The sequence below is a fragment of the Bombina bombina genome, chromosome 4, assembly GCF_027579735.1.
Source record: "Bombina bombina isolate aBomBom1 chromosome 4, aBomBom1.pri, whole genome shotgun sequence".
Lineage (NCBI taxonomy): Eukaryota > Metazoa > Chordata > Amphibia > Anura > Bombinatoridae > Bombina > Bombina bombina.
Genome location: NC_069502.1, coordinates 850,708,567 through 850,729,965, shown reverse-complemented (window position 1 = coordinate 850,729,965; position 21,399 = coordinate 850,708,567). Strand labels below are relative to the sequence as shown.

At 39.6% G+C, this 21,399-nt stretch overlaps 1 protein-coding gene across 1 annotated transcript in view; it reads left to right on the top strand.

Moving 5' to 3' along the window:
* LOC128657284 (gastrula zinc finger protein XlCGF26.1-like) overlaps positions 1-21,399 on the top strand; it is a 103,233-nt gene that overhangs the window by 79,556 nt on the left and 2,278 nt on the right. The gene's annotated exons all lie outside the window — the stretch shown is intronic.

The following is a 21,399-nucleotide window of genomic DNA, read 5'->3' as shown; positions in this document are numbered from 1 at the left end:
CACATGACTTGTCGGGTAACTGTTTTCGGGACAAGTCGGTCATGGGTTTTGCCAGGGCATTATAGTTGGGGACAAACTTGCGGTAGTACCCTGCTGTCCCTAGGAAAGCTAAGACCTGGGTCTTGGTTTTGGGGGTTGGGCAGTTCGCCACTACCTCAGTCTTGGCCAGCTCCGGCCACTGCTTCCTGGAGCCTACCCGGTGCCCAAGATACTGGACCTCTGAGCGCCCTACCATACACTTATCTGGCTTTAGTGTCAAATCAGCAGCCTTTATGCGGTTCAGAATGGCACCTAGATGGACTAGGTAGTCCTGAAAAAAAACAAGTACTGTGGGCGCCTTAAAGGGCAGGTCAAAAAAATATTTGAGTTGATTATGTCCTAATACATATGAAAAAAATCTTTTAACAAATGATAGGTAAATGATCAAGAAAAAAACAACAGCCAATTGAAATGAATGTTAAAATATAATTTAATTAGAATTTACTAAATGTATTAAAAGAGTTGTAAGCGAAATAATTCATACAATGAGATAAATATAAAAAGGCAATACTAAATGTACATAAATAAATGCAGAAAAACTTGTTTATATAAAATGAGTAATTCTCTGTAAGTGACCTATCTATGTAGAGAGAAGACCTCTAAAGACACTTCAAAATACTTAGCCTCTGCTGCAGACAGGGTTAAGGAAGAAAAAAAGCAGTACTAATGAGAGAAAACGAATCCTGGTTATTTAAGCAAAATAACAATGAGCTGCAACAATGATGCTCAATTCAATTTCAAAGTTTTAGGATTGGTTTGAAACGGCAATCCTGCGCAGGTTATAGCCGTGGAGAAACAGTACCTTAATTTGTTCAGGAGCTTCAAGTGTTTTTGTAATCCAGTGTAGCGGTTATACAGCCAGCATGAAACAGCTCTGGGAACGCTCTGTGTGTGATGGGAAGAAAGCCGCCGAGCTCCTCTCCCCTGCACACTCTGGAATTCCACCCTCAGCTGTGTGATGTCCGTTTGTTGCTTCAGTGTTTCCTGGAGTACGGTGTCCTTAGTGAGCCACAATAGTGTGAAGAAAGTAGTTCCGGCGGACTAGGTAGTCCTCCCAGGTATCGTAATGTAGGCCACAACATCGTCCATGTATGCGCAAGCATAATCCTGGAGGCCATAAAGGAGGCGATCTACCATTCTCTGAAAGGTCGCCGGAGCATTCTTCATCCCAAACGGCATGACCTTAAACTTGTATAGGCCAAATGGGGTGATGAATGCCGACTTTGGAATAGATTCTGGTTCCAGGGGGATCTGCCAACATTCCTTGCAGAGGTCTAGGGTGTTCAAGACGTTGCTGTGGGTGATGCGGTCTAAGAGGTCATCCACCTTGGGAATGGGGTAGGCATCAGTCGTGGTTCTGTCATTGAGCCTACGGTAGTCTACACAAAATCGGGTGGTCCTGTCCTGCTTGCGTACCGGTACCACCGAGGATGCCCAGGGACTGTTGGACGGCTCAATAACGCCTGTGTCTAGCATCTCCCTGAGCTTGCTGCCCATTCTTCCCCTCACTGATTCAGGGACCCAGTATGCCCGCTGCTGCCGGGGTCCCTGTCCTGGGGTCTCCGCTCGGAGCACCACTACTGTGGTGTAACCAGGGTCAGTGGAGAACATGTCTCGCCAGCTCTCTAACACCTGCCTGACTTGCTCCCTCTGTACAATCCCTAGCCTCTCATCTAACTGGATGTCCCCTACGCCTGTGGGCGCCCTACTCCGCCCGGGTAGCTCCGGCATGGGGAGACTCTCTGAGTCCTTTATGGCAGGAGCGCATATGGCGGCTACTTCCTCCGGTCTCTCCTGGTAGGCCTTCAACATTTCACATGAAAGGTCCGGGGGACCCGTTAATCTGAACATTTGGCTACCAGGTAAGTCGTATTGCAGAACTGCTCTACCACTCGATAGGGTCCCTGCCAGGAAGCCTGTAGCTTGTCTGTCTTGACAGGCTTCAGGGCCAGGACCTTCTGTCCTACGTCTAAGGTGCGGTTACGAGCATTCCTGTTGGACCACTGCTTTTGCCTACCTTGGGCGAAGTGAAGGTTCTCCCGTACTCTAGTGGCGAGGTCCTTCAGTCGGTCCCTGAACTCCAGGATGTACCCCACAATGGAGTTTCCTTCCTCCCCAACTGATTCTTCCCAGTGGGCTCTAAGTAAGTCTAAGGGCCCCCTCACCCTCTGACTAGACACTAATTCAAAGGGAGAGAACCCAGTGGATTCCTAGGGCACCTCTCTGTAAGCGAACAGGAGATGCGGCAGGTATCTTTCCCAATCTTTGTGAGAGGGAGAGAACGTCCTAAGCAGCTGCTTCAGGGACCCGTTAAACCTCTCACACAGCCTGTTAGTCTGGGGGTGGTATGGAGTGCTTGTCAGGGGTCTTATCCCGCAAAGCCTCCATAGCTGCTGGGTGAGCTCAGCAGTAAACTGGGTCACCTGGTCTGAGATAATCTTCCTGGGGAAACCCACTCTGGCAAATATCCGGAGCAGTGCATTGGCTACTGTCTCTGCCTGAATATTGGCCAGGGGGATTGCTACGGGTATCGGGGGGCATTGTCTACCACTGTCAGGATACATTTTTTCCGTGACAGACTTGGATGGGGCAAGGGACCCACAATGTCAACAGCTACTCTGCTGAAAGGCTCGTCGATGATGGGGAGGGGGTGTAGGGAAGCTTTGGAGTGGTCCCTGTCTTGCCTACTCTCTGACAAAGGTCTTACAATACTGCCTAACGTCACCTGTGATCTCTGGCCAGAAGAACGTCTGAGTTAATCGGTGATGTTTCCTAGTAATTCCTAGATGTCCTGCCAGGGGAATGTCATGCCCTATGCGCAGCAGGTCGTACCGATACTTTTGTGGTACCACCAGCTGGCGCTTGGGCATCTGCCTGCCTCCCCCCCCTCTTTGTAACCCTGTATAGGAGTTCTCTGTTCCACTCAAAATGGTCGAGGAGTAGTGGCATCTTCAAGATGCCTGATGAAACAGCTATGTATAAGCTGAGAAACGCGTTGCAATCTGTTGCATTTACCATTTTAAATCACTTTTGGGTAATGTACATACCCAATGGTTTTTAATATTGTTTTTAATAAAAAATTATGCTTAACAACATGGAAGCCTGGGCTTTATTGGACCTATCCCGGACACACCCTAGCTACTACATCCCCTGGAGGATCAGTTTGCTGGGAAACTGTTAAGGTCTCAGCCTGCGCCACTTAGCACATTTGGTGCTGCTCCACTTGTGAGTATATTTTCATCTCTTGTCGTTGATATCACTGAATCCTAGCAGTATTACACTAGGAGGCGCCTTCTTTTGTGATCTTCTTTCACAGATAATTTGGCGCCCCCCATAGCATCCATAGTCCCATACAGTCTCCACAACACAGAGGTGGTGGTTTCGGGGTGATCCTGATGATGTGGCGGCTATCCCCAAGTACCAATGGAGAGCTCACATCAAAAGCAACATGATCCGTCACTGGGTGGCCAGGAGGAGTAGGGTTGTAGAGGGGTGTCTGAAACCCAAAGTTCCCAGGGGAGCTCCCTTCTGGCAATCACCCCACCTCTTGCCCTCCCTAGGGGGTACCAATCCCTAAAAGAGAAGAGCTCTAGGGCAAAGGGCTGCTGGAGCGACCTGGGGTAAAGGTCAGCGGGCGTCCAGGGAAATCCGGCAAGCCAGTAGTTCGAGGAGCCCAGACGGCTGGAATGGTTTTGGACGGTAAGTGACCAGCTCTTCCAGGAGGAGGCACAAACAGCAAAATGAGAAACAGGAAGAGTTTGGGAGATCCAGTAAGCCATGAAAGGGCCAAAACTGATTAAAAAAACAGTGAGCCAGGTAGTAGGGGGGTGGGGGTAGCCTTGGCAGCCTGGTATCCGTGACAGATACCTAGGTAGGCTCAGCTGCTGATTAGTGGCTGCACACATACCTCTTGTCATTGGTTTGTGGAATGGATAGTAAAGGCGTTATTTATCTTTTTAAACAATAAAAAATATCAAATAGACTGTCCCTCTATATATTATATATTGCCCAGAGATCCAACAGAATAGAATGTAGCAAAGAGGAATCAAGTTATACAACGTCATTAAAAGAGGTATTGCATTATGAGAGCTAAAAAACTAAAACTTAAGCAACATTTATTAATCTATTAATAGTTTTGTGACACATCATTTTATTAATTACATTTCATTCATGTAATTGGCAAAAGTCCATGAGCTAGTGACGTATGGGATATACAATCATACCAGGAGGGGCAAAGTTTCCCAAACCTCAAAATGCCTATAAATTCACCCCTCACCACACCCACAATTCAGTTTTACAAACTTCACCACCTCCATAGGGAGGCAAAGTAAGTTTGTGCTTGATTTTCTTCTGTGATATGCGCTTCTCAGCATTTTGAAGCCCGATTCCTTTCAGTGTACAGTGAATTTCAGAGGGATATGAAGGGAGCATCACCTATTGAATGCAATGGTTTTCCTCACGGGAAATCTTTTCATAGGTTCTCTGTTATCAGTCGTAGAGATTACTCTCCTACCTCCCTTTTCAGATCGACGATATACTCTCATATTCCATTACCTCTACTGATAACTGTTTCAGTACTGGTTTGGCTATCTGCTATATGTAAATGGGTGTCTTTTGGTAAGTATGTTTTCATTACTTAAGACACTCTCAGCTATGGTTTGGAACTTTATGTATTAATGTAAAGTTCTAAATATATGTATTGTACTTATATTTACCATGAGTCAGGTTTATGTATATTTCCTTTTGCAGACTTTGTTTCAAAATTGGGAAAACATATTTAGGAAGTTATTTTTTCTTAACTGGGGTATAGTCTTTTTTTCTTCAAAATTGACTTTTCGCGGGCAAAATTAGGCTCGCAAGGCCGCAAAATGCTGATATTTTTTGAGTCATTCTTGGTGCGAGAATTTTTTTGACGCGAAGGTACGTTCGGTGACGCAAATTCGTAATTTCCAGTGTCTTAGTTGACGTCAGGTCTCCTTGCACAAGGTTGCGTCTGCCATGATGCGAGTTGCGTCATTTCCGGATGTTGTTAGCGGCAAAAAAATTAATTTTGCGTTGCGTGTCATACTTGGTGCCAAATAATTTAATTATTTAAGCCCCACTTCTGATATGCCTCTTGCCTTTTTCTATGCTCAGAGGGCTATGCTGTTTGCATTTTTTTCCCATTCCTGAAACTGCCTTATAAGGAAATTGATAATTTTGCTTTATATGTTGTTTTTTCTCTTATATTTGCAAGATGTCTCAATCTGATCCTGTCTCAGAAACCACTGTTGGATCCCTGCTGCCTGATAACAGTTCTACCAAAGTTAAAGGGACAGTATACACTCATTTTCATATAACTGCATGTAATGACACTTCTATAAAGAATAAGATGCACCAATAGTGATATAAAAAGCCAGTATAAAACTGTTGAAAAACTTACTTAGAAGCTCTCAGTTTAGCTCTATTGAAAAGGTAGTTGGAAAGCCCACTGCAAGTGGGAAATAAGACACTGCCCCCTCCCCCTTACTTTGCATATGAAAAGACCTTTTACACAAGCAGGAACAAGCTGGAGTAGGTATACATCAGTATTCTCCCAAAACTTTGAGGCTTGGTTAGGAGTCTGAAAATCAGAGCAATGTTATTTAAAAATAAGCAAAACTATAGATTAAAAAAAACAAAAACTGAATGGGCTTTATAAATAGATCATCTGCAAAACATTTATGCAAAGAAAAAATGAGTGTATAATGTCCCTTTAAGTGCATCTGTTGTAAATTAGCGGAGATTATACCTCCAGCTGTAGTATGTAACAGTTGTCATGATATGCTTTTACATGCAGAGAATATATCCTTCAGTACTAGTACAATGACTTTTGTTCCTTCAACATCTAATTTACATGATAGCCCTGTGAATATGAAAGATTTTATTGCTGATGCCATTCAGAAGGCTTTGTCTGCTATTCACCCTTCTAATAAACGTAAAAGGTCTTTTAAAACTTCTCATAAAGTTGATGAAATTTCAAATGACCGACAACATACTGAATTATCCACCTCTGATGAGGATCTATCTGATTCAGAAGATCCTACCTCAGATATTGACACTGACAAATCTACTTATCTCTTTAAGATGGAGTATATTTGTTCCTTGTTAAAAGAGGTGTTGATTACTTTGGATATTGAGGAAACTAGTCCTCTTGATACTAAAACTAGTAAACGTTTAAATTCTATTTATAAACCTCCTGTGGTTACTCCAGAGGTTTTTCCAGTTCCTGATGCTATCTCTGATATGATTTCAAAGGAATGGAATAGGCCTGGTACTTCTTTTATTCCTTCTTCTAGGTTTAAAAACTTGTATCCTTTGCCGATAGTCAGATTGGAGTTTTGGGAAAAAATCCCCAAAGTTGATGGGGCTATTTCTACTCTTGCCAAATGTACTACTATCTCTATGGAAGATAGTACTTTCTTTAAGGATCCTTTAGATAGGAAACTTGAATCTTATCTAAGGAAAGCTTATTTATATTCTGGCTATCTTCTCACACCTGCCATTACTATGGCTGATGTTGCAGCTGCATAAACTTTCTGGTTGGAAAGCTTAGCGCAACAGGAAACAGATACTGATTTGTCTAGCATTGTTCGCTTGCTTCAACATGCTAATCATTTTATCTGTGATACTATTTTTGATATAAAAAAAATTGATGTTAAATCTTAGCTAGAATAGCTTTTGGCTCAAGTATTGGAATGCTGATATGGTATCTAAGACTAGATTACTATCGCTTTCTTTCCAATGTAACAATTTATTTGGTTCTCAGTTGGATTCAATTATTTCAACTGTCACTGGGGGGAAGGGAGTTTTTTTACCTCAGGATAAAAGATCTAAGGGTAAATCTAACGCTTCTAATTGTTTAGATTCTTTTCGACAGAATAAGGAACAGAAACCAAATCCTTCCCCCAAAGAATCTGGTTCCAAATGGAAACCTCCTTCAAGTTGGAATAAATCCAAGCCTTTTAAGAAACCTTTTAAGAAACCAAAGCCAGCCCCCAAGTCATTCCAGCTCAGCTGGTGGGGGGCAGATAAAAAAAATTCCAAAACATTTGGGCAGATTCTGTCCAAAATCATTGGATTCTCTCAAGGGTATCGGATAGGATTCAGAGTAAGACCTTATGTGAGAAGATTTTTTTTCTCTCACGCGTACCAGCAAATCCAGTGCAGGCTCAGGCTTTTCTGAAGTGTGTTTCAGATCTAGAGCTTTCAGGGGTAATCATACCAGTTCCGTTTCAGGAACAGGGTCTGGGGTTTTATTCAAATCTATTCATTGTCCCAAAGAAAGAAAATTCATTCAGGCCAGTTCTGGATCTGAAAATTTTGAATCGTTTTGTAAGAGTGACAACTTTCAAAATGGTGACTATAAGGACTATTCTGTCTTTTGTTCAGCAAGGTCATTATATGTCCATGATAGACTTACAGGACGCATATTGTCATATTCTGATTCATCCAGAGCACTATCGGTTTTTGAGATTCTCTTTTCTAGACAAGCATTACCAATTTGTCGCTCTTCCATTTGGCCTAGCAACAGCTCCAAGAATTTTTTTCAAAGGTTCTCGGGGTGCCATACTCTTTGTAATCAGAGAACAGGGTATTGCAGTGTTTCCTTATTTGGACGATATCTTGGTACTAGCTCAGTCTTTACATTCTGCTGAATCTCAAACGAATCAACTAGTGTTGTTTCTTCAAAGACATGGTTAGAGGATCAATTTACCAAAAAGTTCCTTGATTCCTCAGACGCAAATTGTAGACATTTTTTGTATACTTGAACATTTACGAATATAACTTTCCCTAGTGTTGTAATCAGATTGTAAGGGATTGGCAGTGCGCCTGAGCACACACTATATAGATAGTTTTTATGGTATTGACACTGGATCTTTATAACAAGTATGGATTTGGAAATAATATGTAAGACATACAAATTTTAGCCATATATCACTACAATTAGTCCCCTAGACTGAGATTATATTTGCCAAACCATAGCGCATTGAGTATAGTTTGTAATACACATTCTGTTTGATATTTATTTCCAGAAGGTGTGTGTTGCGTAGTAGCAATCTGATTGGATCGTTATACTAGCCACCGATAGGTCCAACGCGAGGGTGTGTTCTTTGCGCATGCGCACTGCCATCCTGAGGACGCTGTGAAGTATATTTAAATCCGTGATAAACTGTGAATGTAATTTACCTGATGAAATGGTCGTGTAAGACCGTGAAATGTTTCATTTATAGTGTTTTTTACTTAGTGTTAATAAAGTCCTTTTAATATATTGAGACTTTACACGGATTTACTTATCACATAATTACACCTTTTGAACTTTTATCTCACCGTGGGGACACGGTACAGGCAGCCCCTGATTTGTAACTTTCCTGTGTGTGGACACCTAAATAGCAGGAGTGGTGTTAACAGCTGACCGCGGGGAGTTCCAGAGAAGGCGAGAGATAGTCAGCTGTGCGACTAAAATTGCTCAGCCTGCGCTTGTGGCACTTATCAAGTGCTGTCTTTCTCGTAAGTAGAAATTAGGTTAAGAGGGGCTAAGTGGATGATACCATTGATGCTGCACTATTGTTGCGCTATCTCTCTCTTGTATCTTTTCATGATTTGTGGATACTGAGACGGCAGATCTTGCTATTCCTGCATATCGCTGGAGATCAACAGTTAACATTTTGCTGTGGAGATTTCCGAAAGAGACGGAGGATAGTCAGCTGTGAGACTATAAAGTACAGTCTGCGCTTGTGGCACTTATCAAGTGCTATCTTTTTTGTAAGTAGAATTGAGTGAATCTGGGGAAAGTGCATGTTACCATTGATGCTGCACTATTGTGGCGCCTTCTTTTTTCCTTTATGTTACTGCAGAACCTTATACCAATGATCGTTTTGAAGAAGCTGCTGGCCACCTGATTTAAGGAATCAGAATTCATATCCTCTCACATCTGTCCAAAGTCAATTTGGAGAGCACATCATACAAGGCTGTGAGACATTTACATCAGAGACTAACACACGGACTTTCACGCTAAGTGTTCCTTTGTATATATCTCATTTTAGCCTTTTTCCAGAACCTGTGCCTATTACATTTATTTGTATTTGCTATACAGGTATACCCCGCTCATACAGCGGGTTAGGGACCGGAGCCCCGCTGTAAAGTGAAAACCGACTTAAAGTGAGTCAATGCATTTTTTACTTGTTTTTCACTTGCCAGTGTGTTTACAAGCTTAAAAACATGTTTGAAATAACATATATAGGTGTGCAATAGTGCTAAGTTTAGTTTAATAACAACAAAAGACAGTACACTACTGTATTCAGTTATGCAGACAGTAGAAAGGGATACATATACTGTATACAGGTACTGTACAGTACAACATGTAGTACAATACAGTGGTATGTGCTTTATTGCTTATCTTTGCTTATGATTCATCATCTGAGTTTTCAATGCAAATCAGTTTTGAAGGTGGAGAACTTGACAAAGATTCATCAGGTCTTGATGTTGAAGGTGATGATGATGGCTGTGGGACTTTATTAAAATATGATAGCAAAGAAGTTTGCTTCATGGACTGACGCTTCCTTTCTCGAAGTATTTCTTTATAACATGCAATTCCATTTGACACAATTTTTTTAACTGAAGAACTTCTTTCAAAATTGCCATCAATCTGCTCCAAACCTGCCAAACCCGTTTCAATTAAATTGACATATTCCTCTAATTCTTTTGTTGGCATTTCCCTAATGCAAACTGGGTCTTCATCAGTAGAACCATCAGTTTCAAGAAACAGTCTTCTTTGCTCTTCAATCATAATCAAATCTTCATCTGTCAATGGCTGGTCATGAGATGCAAGCAATTCTGTAACATCTTCAGGCTCCACTTCTAGTTCCAGTTGTCTAGCCATGTCCACAACGCTAGCATTGACTTCCTCTACCGAAGTCTCAAGGCCGGGAACATCATCCATAAAGGTGGGGATAAGCTTTTTCCACACACGTCTCAATGCTGATTCTGAAACTTCATTCCAGGAATCTCTAATTGCTTTAATAGCATCTAGAATTGTAAATCCTTTCCAGAAGGCTTTTAATTTGTTCTGTGTAGCACCATCAGATGCATCGCTATCTAAGGCAGTTATAGCAGCAGTAAATGTCTTCTTCAAATAATATGCTTTGAAGGTTGCAATCACTCCCTGATCCATAGGCTGAAGAATAGATGTGGTGTTTGCAGGCAAGAAAACAACTTGAATCTCATTGTACATTTCCATTAATGCTCGTGGGTGAGAAGGTGCATTGTCAGTAAGCATTAAAATTTTAAAAGGAATTTTTTTTTCCTTGCAGTAGGCTTCAACTGTGGGTTTAAAATAATCTGTAAACCATGTTGTAAATAGACTTGCAGTCATCCAGGCTTTAGTGTTTGATTTGTAGTAAACAGGCAGGCTAGATTTAGCATAGTTTTTCAGAGCCCTGGGATTCTCAGAATGGTAGATCATCATAGGCTTCAGCTTCAAATCACCAGCTGCATTAGCACCTAAAAGCAGTGTTAGTCGATCCTTTGCAGCTTTGAATCCTGGCATTAACTTTTCCTCCTTTGCAATGAATGTCCTAGATGGCATTTTTTTCCAGAAAAGGCCGGTTTCATCAACATTAAATATTTGCTGTGTGGTGTAACCACCATCTTCTATAATTTTAGCCAGCTCTTCTGGAAAAGCCTCTGCAGATTCAACATCTGCACTAGCTGCTTCCCCTTGCACTTTAATGTTGTGCAGATGACTTCTTTCCTTAAACTTGTTAAACCAACCTCTGCTAGCTTCAAAATTTTCATCTTTAGCACTCTCACCTCTATCAGTCTTCATTGCATTAAACAAGGATAGTGCCTTGCTTTGAATAATGGCTTGGCTTAAAGGAACATTGTGGCTGGTTTGATCTTCTATCCAAACCACTAGCAGCTTCTCCATTTCAGCAATAAGGTTGTCTCTCTTGCGAATCACTTTTGTGTGCACTGGAGTAGCACTTTTTACTTCTTTTAAGTATTTTTCTTTAGCGTTCACCACTGTGCTAACTGTTGTGCGAGCCAAACCTAACTTGCGGCCTATATCTGAGATGGACATGCCTTGCTCACTCATCTTTATCATTTCCAACTTTTGATTCAATGTAAGAGGCTTACGGATCCTCTTTTTTTCATCACCTGGAGCCAGGGCCATTGTAGAAATGTAGAAATAAAATAAAGACTAAAATACAAAACAGAGATGATACTGGGAGTGAATTTTTAAATTACTGTATGAAAAAAAAACATGAAAAAAAAAGATTGTCTGCTCCTATTGCAATGATTGGTTTTACCTTTGTGCTTACCTTGAATAGTACAGGTAATAATCTCATATGCCTCCTTCATCTCATACAGTCTATACAGTACCATACCATAACCTAATGTACAGTACTCTACTGTACCTGTACTGTATGACAGATCCTTATTTTATGTGGAGATCTCAAACCATGCCAAACAATACTGTACAGTACTAAAGTAGGTTATGTTTTATGGTATGGTACTGTATATGAGATGGAGGCATATGAAATGCTTACCTGTACTATTCAAGGTAAGCACAAAGGTATTATGACAATAATACTGTATACAGCATATACTGGTACTTGTACTGTACCTTTATTGGCCAAAAAATACTGCTTATGAAGAACTAGACTTGTGTGTACGGTACAATTACTGTATGGATTTAACAAATAATCCTGTACAGTACTGTACCTTTAATTGTACAAAAAATACAGTAATGCTTATGAAGACCGGTATACTGTACTGGACTTACCAAATTACAGTATCTGGTACAGTACAATACTGTACTGCACAGTTTTAGCAACCCTAAAGTCTTCCCAACGCACTCTGTAAAACCGCATGCAATTTTTCTCCTTACTCCTTGTCTAAGTCCTGAGCTGTGCCGCGCTGAGAAACTACTTCCGGGTTTGCGGCGGCGACGTATTAGCGAAACGACGTAAAGCGAATCGACGTAAAGCGGGGTATACCTGTATATGTCTATTGATTTTAGATCACTTGATACTTATCTGTGTCACATTGAGATTTAATCGCTAACACAGTATCACTATCAGAAAAAGAATATTTTACAAGATTTTTGCTTGTGATCTTTCACACAGTATATATAATATTTATCTTTTGCACCTAGTAGTTTAGTTACGTTAGTATTAGCGGATAGCTAGTCATCACTTTAGCACTCGTAGATGATAGGCGCCTCCAATTTTTTCATTTTTTTTTCAATCCCAGGTACTTGTCCAGGTCCATGGATCCTCAGGCGGAGTCGGTGGATGCGTTGGCAGTTCATTAGTTTTACCAACCAGCTTATATCTTCCCTTCTCTAGTTCTTCTTCAAAGAGTGATCTCCAAGATCATCATGGAACAATCTTTGTATTTCTGGTAGCACCAGCATGACCTCACAGGTCCTGGTATGCGGATCTTGTCCGGATGTCCTGTTGCCAACCTTGGACACTTCCTTTAAGACCAGACCTTCTGTCTCAAGGACCGTTTTTCCATCAGGATCTCAAATCGTTAAATTTAAAGGTATGGAAATTGAACGCTTAGTGCTTAGTCATAGAGGTTTCTCTGACTTAGTGATTAATTCTTTGATACAGGCTCGTAAATCTGTTTCTAGGAAGATTTATTATCGAGTTTGGAAGACTTATATTTCATGATGTTCTTCACATAAATTCTCCTGGCATTCATTTAGAATTCCTAGAATTTTACAGTTCCTTCAGGATGGTTTGGATAAAGGTTAGTCTGCAAGTTCCTTGAAGGGACAAATCTCTGTTCTTTCTGTTTTATTTCACAGAAAGATTGCCAAGCTTCCTGATATTCACTGTTTTGTGCAGGCTTTGGTCCATATCAAGCCTGTCATTAAATCGATCTCTCCTTCTTGAAGTCTTAATTTGGTTTTGAAGGCTTGACAGGCTCCTCCTTTTGAGCCTATGCATTCTTTGGATATTAAACTACTTTCTTGTAAAGTGTTGTTCCTTTTGGCTATTTCTTCTGCTAGAAGAGTTTCCGAATTATCTGCTCTTTCTTGTTAATCTCCTTTTCTGATTTTCCATCAGGATAAGGCAGTTTTGTTGACTTCATTTAAATTTTTACCTAAAGTTGTGAATTCTAACAACATTTAATATGGAAATTGTTGTTCCCTCTTTGTGTCCTAATCCTAAGAATTTTTTGGAGAGATCCTTACATTCTCTGGATGTTGTAAGAGCTTTGAAATATTATGTTGAAGATACTAAAGATTTCAGGAAGACTTCTAATCTATTTGTTTTTTTTCTGGTTCTAGGAAAGGTCAGAAAGCTTCTGCCATTTCCTTGGCATCCTGGTTAAAGCTTTTGATTCATCAGGCTTATTTGGAGTTAGGTCAGGCCCCATTCCAGTTTCCACTTCATGGACTTTTAAAGGAACACTCAATCAAAAGTAAACTTTCATTATTCAGATAGAGCATGCTATTTTAAACAACTTTCCAATTTACTTCTATTAACAAAATGTGCAGTGTCTTTTTATATTTAAACTTTTTGAGTCACCAGCTCCTACTGAGCATGTGCAAGAATAAGTGTGTATGCATTTGTGAATGGCTGATGGCTGTCACATGGTACGTGTATGCATTTGTGTTTGGCTGCTGGCTGTCACATGGTACAGAGGGAGTGGAAAAAGACATAACTTTTAAAATTGTCAGAAAAAAAATCTACTCATTTGAAGTTCAGACTAAGTGCTATTGCATTGTCTTGTTATTTTGCATGTGTTGATTATGCAAATCTACTGTGTTGACTGGTCCTTTAAGAATGAAGCTTCAGTTGATCAGATTTGCAAAGCAGCAATTTGGTCTTCTTTGCATACATTTACTAAATTCTACCGTTTTGATGTATTTGCCTCTTCAGAAGCAGTTTTTGGTAGAAAAGTTCTTCAGGCAGCTATTTCAGTTTGATTCCATACCTTATGTTAAAAAAAATTCTTTTCAATTATGAAAAAACTTATTTTTTTTTTTGGATGTGGATTTAATTTTTTCAGCGGAAAATGGCTGTTTTTATTTTTATCCCTCGCTCTCTAGTGACTCTTCTTCGGAGTTCCACATCTTGGGTATTAATAGCCCATACATCACTAGCTCATCACTAGCTCATGGACTCTTGCCAGTTACATGAAAGAAAACATAATTTATGTAAGAACTTACCTGATAAATTAATTTCTTTCATATTGGCAAGAGTTCACGAGACCCACCCTTTTTATGGTGGTTATGTTTTTTTGTATAAAGCACAATTATTTTTCCAGTTCCTTTTTTGTTGCTTTTTTACTCCTTTTTCTATCACCCCACTACTTGGCTATTCATTAAACTGAATTGTGGGTGTGGTGAGGGGTGTATTTATAGGCATTTTTAGGTTTTGGAAACTTTGCCCCTCCTGGTAGGAATGTATATCCCATACGTCACTAGCTCATGGACTCATGCCAATATAAAATAAATGAATTTATCAGGTAAGTTCTTACATAAATTATGTTTTTATGTGAACATCAGTTCAAAAGCACTATTTTTTAAAATTTGTATACAAAAATATTATTAGCAAAATAAATTCCAGAATTATTTTTTTTGCTAACTACATAGTACATTTTAAATATTATACATAACTTTTTTTTTTTTTACATTAAAATATATTCATTAAAAAAAATAAAGCTGAATGCTTTGTGCACTTACATTGTCTATGAACACAATATTAAAAATAATAGTTATAAAAGTACAAGATTATTATTTTTTTATCTTTATTAGAGGAGTTGCACATTACAGATACAACCAAATTTACACAAGAATATACATGTACAAAAGTACAAGTATAAAATAGAAAACATGTTTGTACATCTTCGCTGAATGTCCTCATTTTAGTCCCTGTTACTTGGGTTGTGGATCACTCTTGGATCCTTGCAGCTGATATGTAGAAAAGTTGGGGTTTTTTAGATGAAAAGGCCTGAACCAAATCATCTAATAACAATCAATAGAAGATATAAGCGCTATATTTAATATTATATAGAAGGATTACAATACTTATAAAATGATAAGGAGATTATTGTATAAAATATTCTAAATCTACTTATTGTATACAACTGTGCTTCAACTATGTATGCATAGCTTGATATTCCACATGTGGACTATGTGTATGAGTGTTAAAGGGACAGTCAAAAACAGATTTATTTTTGTTGTGTAAAAATATAGATAATCCCTTTATTACCTATTTCTCAGTTTTGCATAACTAACACAGTTAAAATAATATTTCTTTCATGTAATTAGCAAGAGTCCATGAGCTAGTGACGTATGGGATATACATTCCTACCAGGAGGGGCAAAGTTTCCCAAACCTCAAAATGCCTACAAATACACCCCTCACCACACCCACAAATCAGTTTTACAAACTTTGCCTCCTATGGAGGTGGTGAAGTAAGTTTGTGCTAGATTCTACGTTGATATGCGCTCCGCAGCAGGTTGGAGCCCGGTTTTCCTCTCAGCGTGCAGTGAATGTCAGAGGGATGTGAGGAGAGTATTGCCTATTTGAATTCAATGATCTCCTTCTACGGGGTATATTTCATAGGTTCTCTGTTATCGGTCGTAGAGATTCATCTCTTACCTCCCTTTTCAGATCAACGATATACTCTTATATATATATACCATTACCTCTACTGATTTTCGTTTCAGTACTGGTTTGGCTTTCTACAACATGTAGATGAGTGTCCTGGGGTAAGTAAGTCTTATTTTCTGTGACACTCTAAGCTATGGTTGGGCACTTTTTTATAAAGTTCTAAATATATGTATTCAAACATTTATTTGCCTTGACTCAGGATGTTCAACATTCCTTATTTTCAGACAGTCAGTTTCATATTTGGGATAATCCATTTGAATAATTTTTTTTTTCTTACCTTAAAATTTGACTTTTTCCCTGTGGGCTGTTAGGCTCGCGGGGGCTGAAAATGCTTCATTTTATTGCGTCATTCTTGGCGCGGACTTTTTTGGCGCAAATTTTTTTTCTGTTTCCGGCGTCATACGTGTCGCCGGAAGTTGCGTCATTTTTTTACGTTCTTTTGCGCCAAAAGTGTCGGCGTTCCGGATGTGGCGTCATTTTTGGCGCCAAAAGCATTTAGGCGCCAAATAATGTGGGCGTCTTATTTGGCGCTAAAAAAATATGGGCGTCACTTTCGTCTCCACATTATTTAAGTCTCATTATTTATTGCTTCTGGTTGCTAGAAGCTTGTTCACTGGCATTTTTTCCCATTCCTGAAACTGTCATTTAAGGAATTTGATTAATTTTGCTTTATATGTTGTTTTTTCTATTACATATTGCAAGATGTCCCACGTTGCAACTGAGTCAGAAGATACTTCTGGAAAATCGCTGCCTGGTGCTGGAACTGCCAAAGCTAAGTGTATCTGCTGTAAACTTTTGGTAGCTGTTCCTCCAGCTGTTGTTTGTATTGAATGTCATGAAAAACTTGTTAATGCAGATAATATTTCCTTTAGTAAAGTTCCATTACCTGTTGCTGTTCCGTCAACATCTAATACTCAGAGTGTTCCTGATAACATAAGAGATTTTGTTTCTAAATCCATTATGAAGGCTATGTCTGTTATTCCTCCTTCTAGTAAACATAAAAAGTCTTTTAAAACTTCTCATTGTTCAGATGAATTTTTAAATGAACATCATCATTCTGATTCTGGTAGTGGTTCTTCTGGTTCAGAGGATTCTGTCTCAGAGGTTGATGCTGATAAATCTTCATATTTATTTAAAATGGAATTTATTCGTTCTTTACTTAAAGAAGTCCTAATTGCATTAGAAATTGAGGATTCTGGTCCTCTTGATACTAAATCTAAACGTTTAGATAAGGTTTTTAAATCTCCTGTAGTTATTCCAGAAGTTTTTCCTGTTCCTGGTGCTATTTTTGAAGTAATTTCCAGGGAATGGAATAATTTGGGTAATTCATTTACTCCTTCTAAACGTTTTAAGCAATTATATCCTGTGCCATCTGACAGATTAGAGTTTTGGGACAAAATCCCTAAGGTTGATGGGGCTGTCTCTACTCTTGCTAAGCGTACTACTATTCCTACGGCAGATGGTACTTCCTTTAAGGATCCTTTAGATAGGAAAATTGAATCCTTTCTAAGAAAAGCTTATTTGTGTTCAGGTAATCTTCTTAGACCTGCTATATCTTTAGCGGATGTTGCTGCAGCTTCAACTTTTTGGTTGGAAGCTTTAGCGCAACAAGTTACAGATCATAATTCTCATAGCATTATTATTCTGCTTCAACATGCTAATAATTTTATTTGTGATGCCATCTTTGATATCATTAGAGTTGATGTCAGGTATATGTCTCTAGCTATTTTAGCTAGAAGAGCTTTATGGCTTAAAACTTGGAATGCTGATATGTCTTCTAAGTCTACTTTGCTTTCCCTTTCTTTCCAGGGTAATAAATTATTTGTTTCTCAGTTGGATTCTATTATCTCAACTGTTACTGGAGGGAAAGGAACTTTTTTACCTCAGGATAAAAAGTCTAAAAGTAAATTCAGGTCAAATAATCGTTTTCGTTCCTTTCGTCACAACAAGGAACAAAAGCCTGATCCTTCATCCTCAGGAGCGGTATCAGTTTGGAAACCATCTCCAGTCTGGAATAAATCCAAGCCTTTTAGAAAATCAAAGCCAGCTCCTAAGTCCACATGAAGGTGCGGCCCTCATTCCAGCTCAGCTGGTAGGGGGCAGATTAGGTTTTTTCAAAGAAATTTGGATCAATTCCGTTCACAATCATTGGATTCAGAACATTGTTTCAGAAGGGTACAGAATTGGTTTCAAGATAAGACCTCCTGCAAAGAGATTTTTTCTTTCCCGTGTCCCAGTAAATCCAGCGAAGGCTCAAGCATTTCTGAAATGTGTTTCAGATCTAGAGTTGGCTGGAGTAATTATGCCAGTTCCAGTTCTGGAATAGGGGCTGGGGTTTTATTCAAATCTCTTCGTTGTACCAAAGAAGGAGAATTCTTTCAGACCAGTTCAGGATCTAAAAATATTGAATCGTTATGTAAGGATACCAACATTCAAAATGGTAACTGTAAGGACTCTCCTGCCTTTTGTTCAGCAAGGGCATTATATGTCTACAATAGATTTACAGGATGCATATCTGCATATTCCGATTCATCCAGATCACTATCAGTTTCTGAGATTCTCTTTCCTAGACAAGCATTACCAGTTTGTGGCTCTGCCGTTTGGCCTAGCAACAGCTCCAAGAATTTTTACAAAGGTTCTCGGTGCCCTTCTGTCTGTAATCAGAGAACAGGGTATTGTGGTATTTCCTTATTTGGACGATATCTTGGTACTTGCTCAGTCTTCACATTTAGCAGAATCTCATACGAATCGACTTGTGTTGTTTCTGCAAGATCATGGTTGGAGGATCAATTTACTAAAAAGTTAATTGGTTCCTCAGACAAGGGTAACCTTTTTGGGTTTCCAGATAGATTCAGTGTCCATGACTCTATCTTTGACAGACAAGAGACGTCTAAAAATGATATCAGCTTGTCGAAACCTTCAGTCACAATCATTCCCTTCGGTAGCCTTATGCATGGAAATTCTAGGTCTTATGACTGCTGCATCGGACGCGATCCCCTTTGCTCGTTTTCACATGTGACCTCTTCAGCTCTGTATGCTGAACCAATGGTGCAGGGATTACACGAAGATATCTCAATTAATATCTTTAAAACCGATTGTACGACACTCTCTTATGTGGTGGACAGATCACCATCGTTTAGTTCAGGGGGCTTCTTTTGTTCTTCCGACCTGGACTGTAATTTCAACAGATGCAAGTCTTACAGGTTGGGGAGCTGTGTGGGGGTCTCTGACGGCACAAGGGGTTTGGGAATCTCAGGAGGTGAGATTACCGATCAATATTTTGGAACTCCGTGCAATTTTCAGAGCTCTTCAGTCTTGGCCTCTTCTAAAGAGAGAATCATTCATTTGTTTTCAGACAGACAATGTCACATCTGTGGCTTACATCAATCATCAAGGAGGGACTCACAGTCCTCTAGCTATGAAAGAAGTATCTCGAATTCTGGTTTGGGCGGAATCCAGCTCCTGTCTAGTTTCTGCGGTTCATATCCCAGGTATAGACAATTGGGAAGCGGATTATCTCAGTCGCCAAACGTTGCATCCGGGCGAATGGTCTCTTCACCCAGAGGTATTTCTTCAGATTGTTCAAATGTGGGGACTTCCAGAAATAGATCTGATGGCCTCTCATCTAAACAATAAACTTCCCAGGTATCTGTCCAGATCCAGGGATCCTCAAGCGGAAGCAGTGGATGCATTGTCACTTCCTTGGAAGTATCATCCTGCTTATATCTTTCCGCCTCTAGTTCTTCTTCCAAGAGTGATCTCTAAGATTCTGAAGGAATGCTCGTTTGTTCTGCTGGTAGCTCCAGCATGGCCTCACAGGTTTTGGTATGCGGATCTTGTCCGGATGGCCTCTTGCCAACCGTGGACTCTTCCGTTAAGACCAGACCTTCTGTCGCAAGGTCCTTTTTTCCATCAGGATCTCAAATCCTTAAATTTAAAGGTATGGAGATTGAACGCTTGATTCTTAGTCAAAGAGGTTTCTCTGACTTTGTGATTAATACTATGTTACAGGCTCGTAAATCTGTATCTAGGGAGATATATTATAGAGTCTGGAAGACTTATATTTCTTGGTGTCTTTCTCATCATTTTTCCTGGCATTCTTTTAGAATTCCGAGAATTTTACAGTTTCTTCAGGATGGTTTGGAGAAAGGTTTGTCTGCAAGTTCCTTGAAAGGACAAATCTCTGCTCTTTCTGTTCTTTTTCACAGAAAGATTGCTAATCTTCCTGATATTCATTGTTTTGTACAAGCTTTGGTTCGTATAAAACCTGTCATTAAGTCAATTTCTCCTCCTTGGAGTTTGAATTTGGTTCTGGGGGCTCTTCAAGCTCCTCCGTTTGAACCTATGCATTCATTGGACATTAAATTACTTTCTTGGAAAGTTTTGTTCCTTTTTGCCATCTCTTCTGCCAGAAGAGTTTCTGAATTATCTGCTCTTTCTTGTGAGTCTCCTTTTCTGATTTTTCATCAGGATAAGGCGGTGTTGCGAACTTCTTTTGAATTTTTACCTAAGGTTGTGAATTCCAACAACATTAGTAGAGAAATTGTGGTTCTTTTCCGGTTCTAGGAAAGGTCAGAAGGCCTCTGCCATTTCTTTGGCATCTTGGTTGAAATCTTTAATTCATCATGCTTATGTCGAGTCGGGTAAAACTCCGCCTCAAAGGATTACAGCTCATTCTACTAGGTCAGTTTCTACTTCCTGGGCGTTTAGGAATGAAGCTTCGGTTGATCAGATTTGCAAAGCAGCAACTTGGTCTTCTTTGCATACTTTTACTAAATTCTACCATTTTGATGTGTTTTCTTCTTCTGAAGCTGTTTTTGGTAGAAAAGTACTTCAGGCAGCTGTTTCAGTTTGAATCTTCTGCTTATGTTTTCAGTTTTTTTCATTATAAAATTTAAACTTTATTTTGGGTGTGGATTATTTTTCAGCGGAATTGGCTGTCTTTATTTTATCCCTCCCTCTCTAGTGACTCTTGCGTGGAAAGATCCACATCTTGGGTAGTCATTATCCCATACGTCACTAGCTCATGGACTCTTGCTAATTACATGAAAGAAAACATAATTTATGTAAGAACTTACCTGATAAATTAATTTCTTTCATATTAGCAAGAGTCCATGAGGCCCACCCTTTTTGTGGTGGTTATGATTTTTTTGTATAAAGCACAATTATTCCAATTCCTTATTTTTTATGCTTTCGCACTTTTTTCTTATCACCCCACTTCTTGGCTATTTGTTAAACTGATTTGTGGGTGTGGTGAGGGGTGTATTTGTAGGCATTTTGAGGTTTGGGAAACTTTGCCCCTCCTGGTAGGAATGTATATCCCATACGTCACTAGCTCATGGACTCTTGCTAATATGAAAGAAATGAATTTATCAGGTAAGTTCTTACATAAATTATGTTGTTTCACCTCTGTGATTACCTTGTATCTATGCCTCTGCAAACAGCCCCCTTATTTCAGTTCTTTTGACAGACTTGCATTTTAGCCAATCAGTGCTGACTCCTAGGTAACGTCACGTGTGTGAGCTCAATGTTATCTATTTGACACACAGGAACTAATGCCCTCTAGGGGTGAAATACTGTCAAAATGCATTCAGATTAGAGGCGGTCTTCAAGGTCTAACAAATATTAGCATATGAGCCTACCTAGGTTTAGCTTTCAACTAAAAATACCAAGAGAACAAAGCAAAATTGGTGATAAAAGTA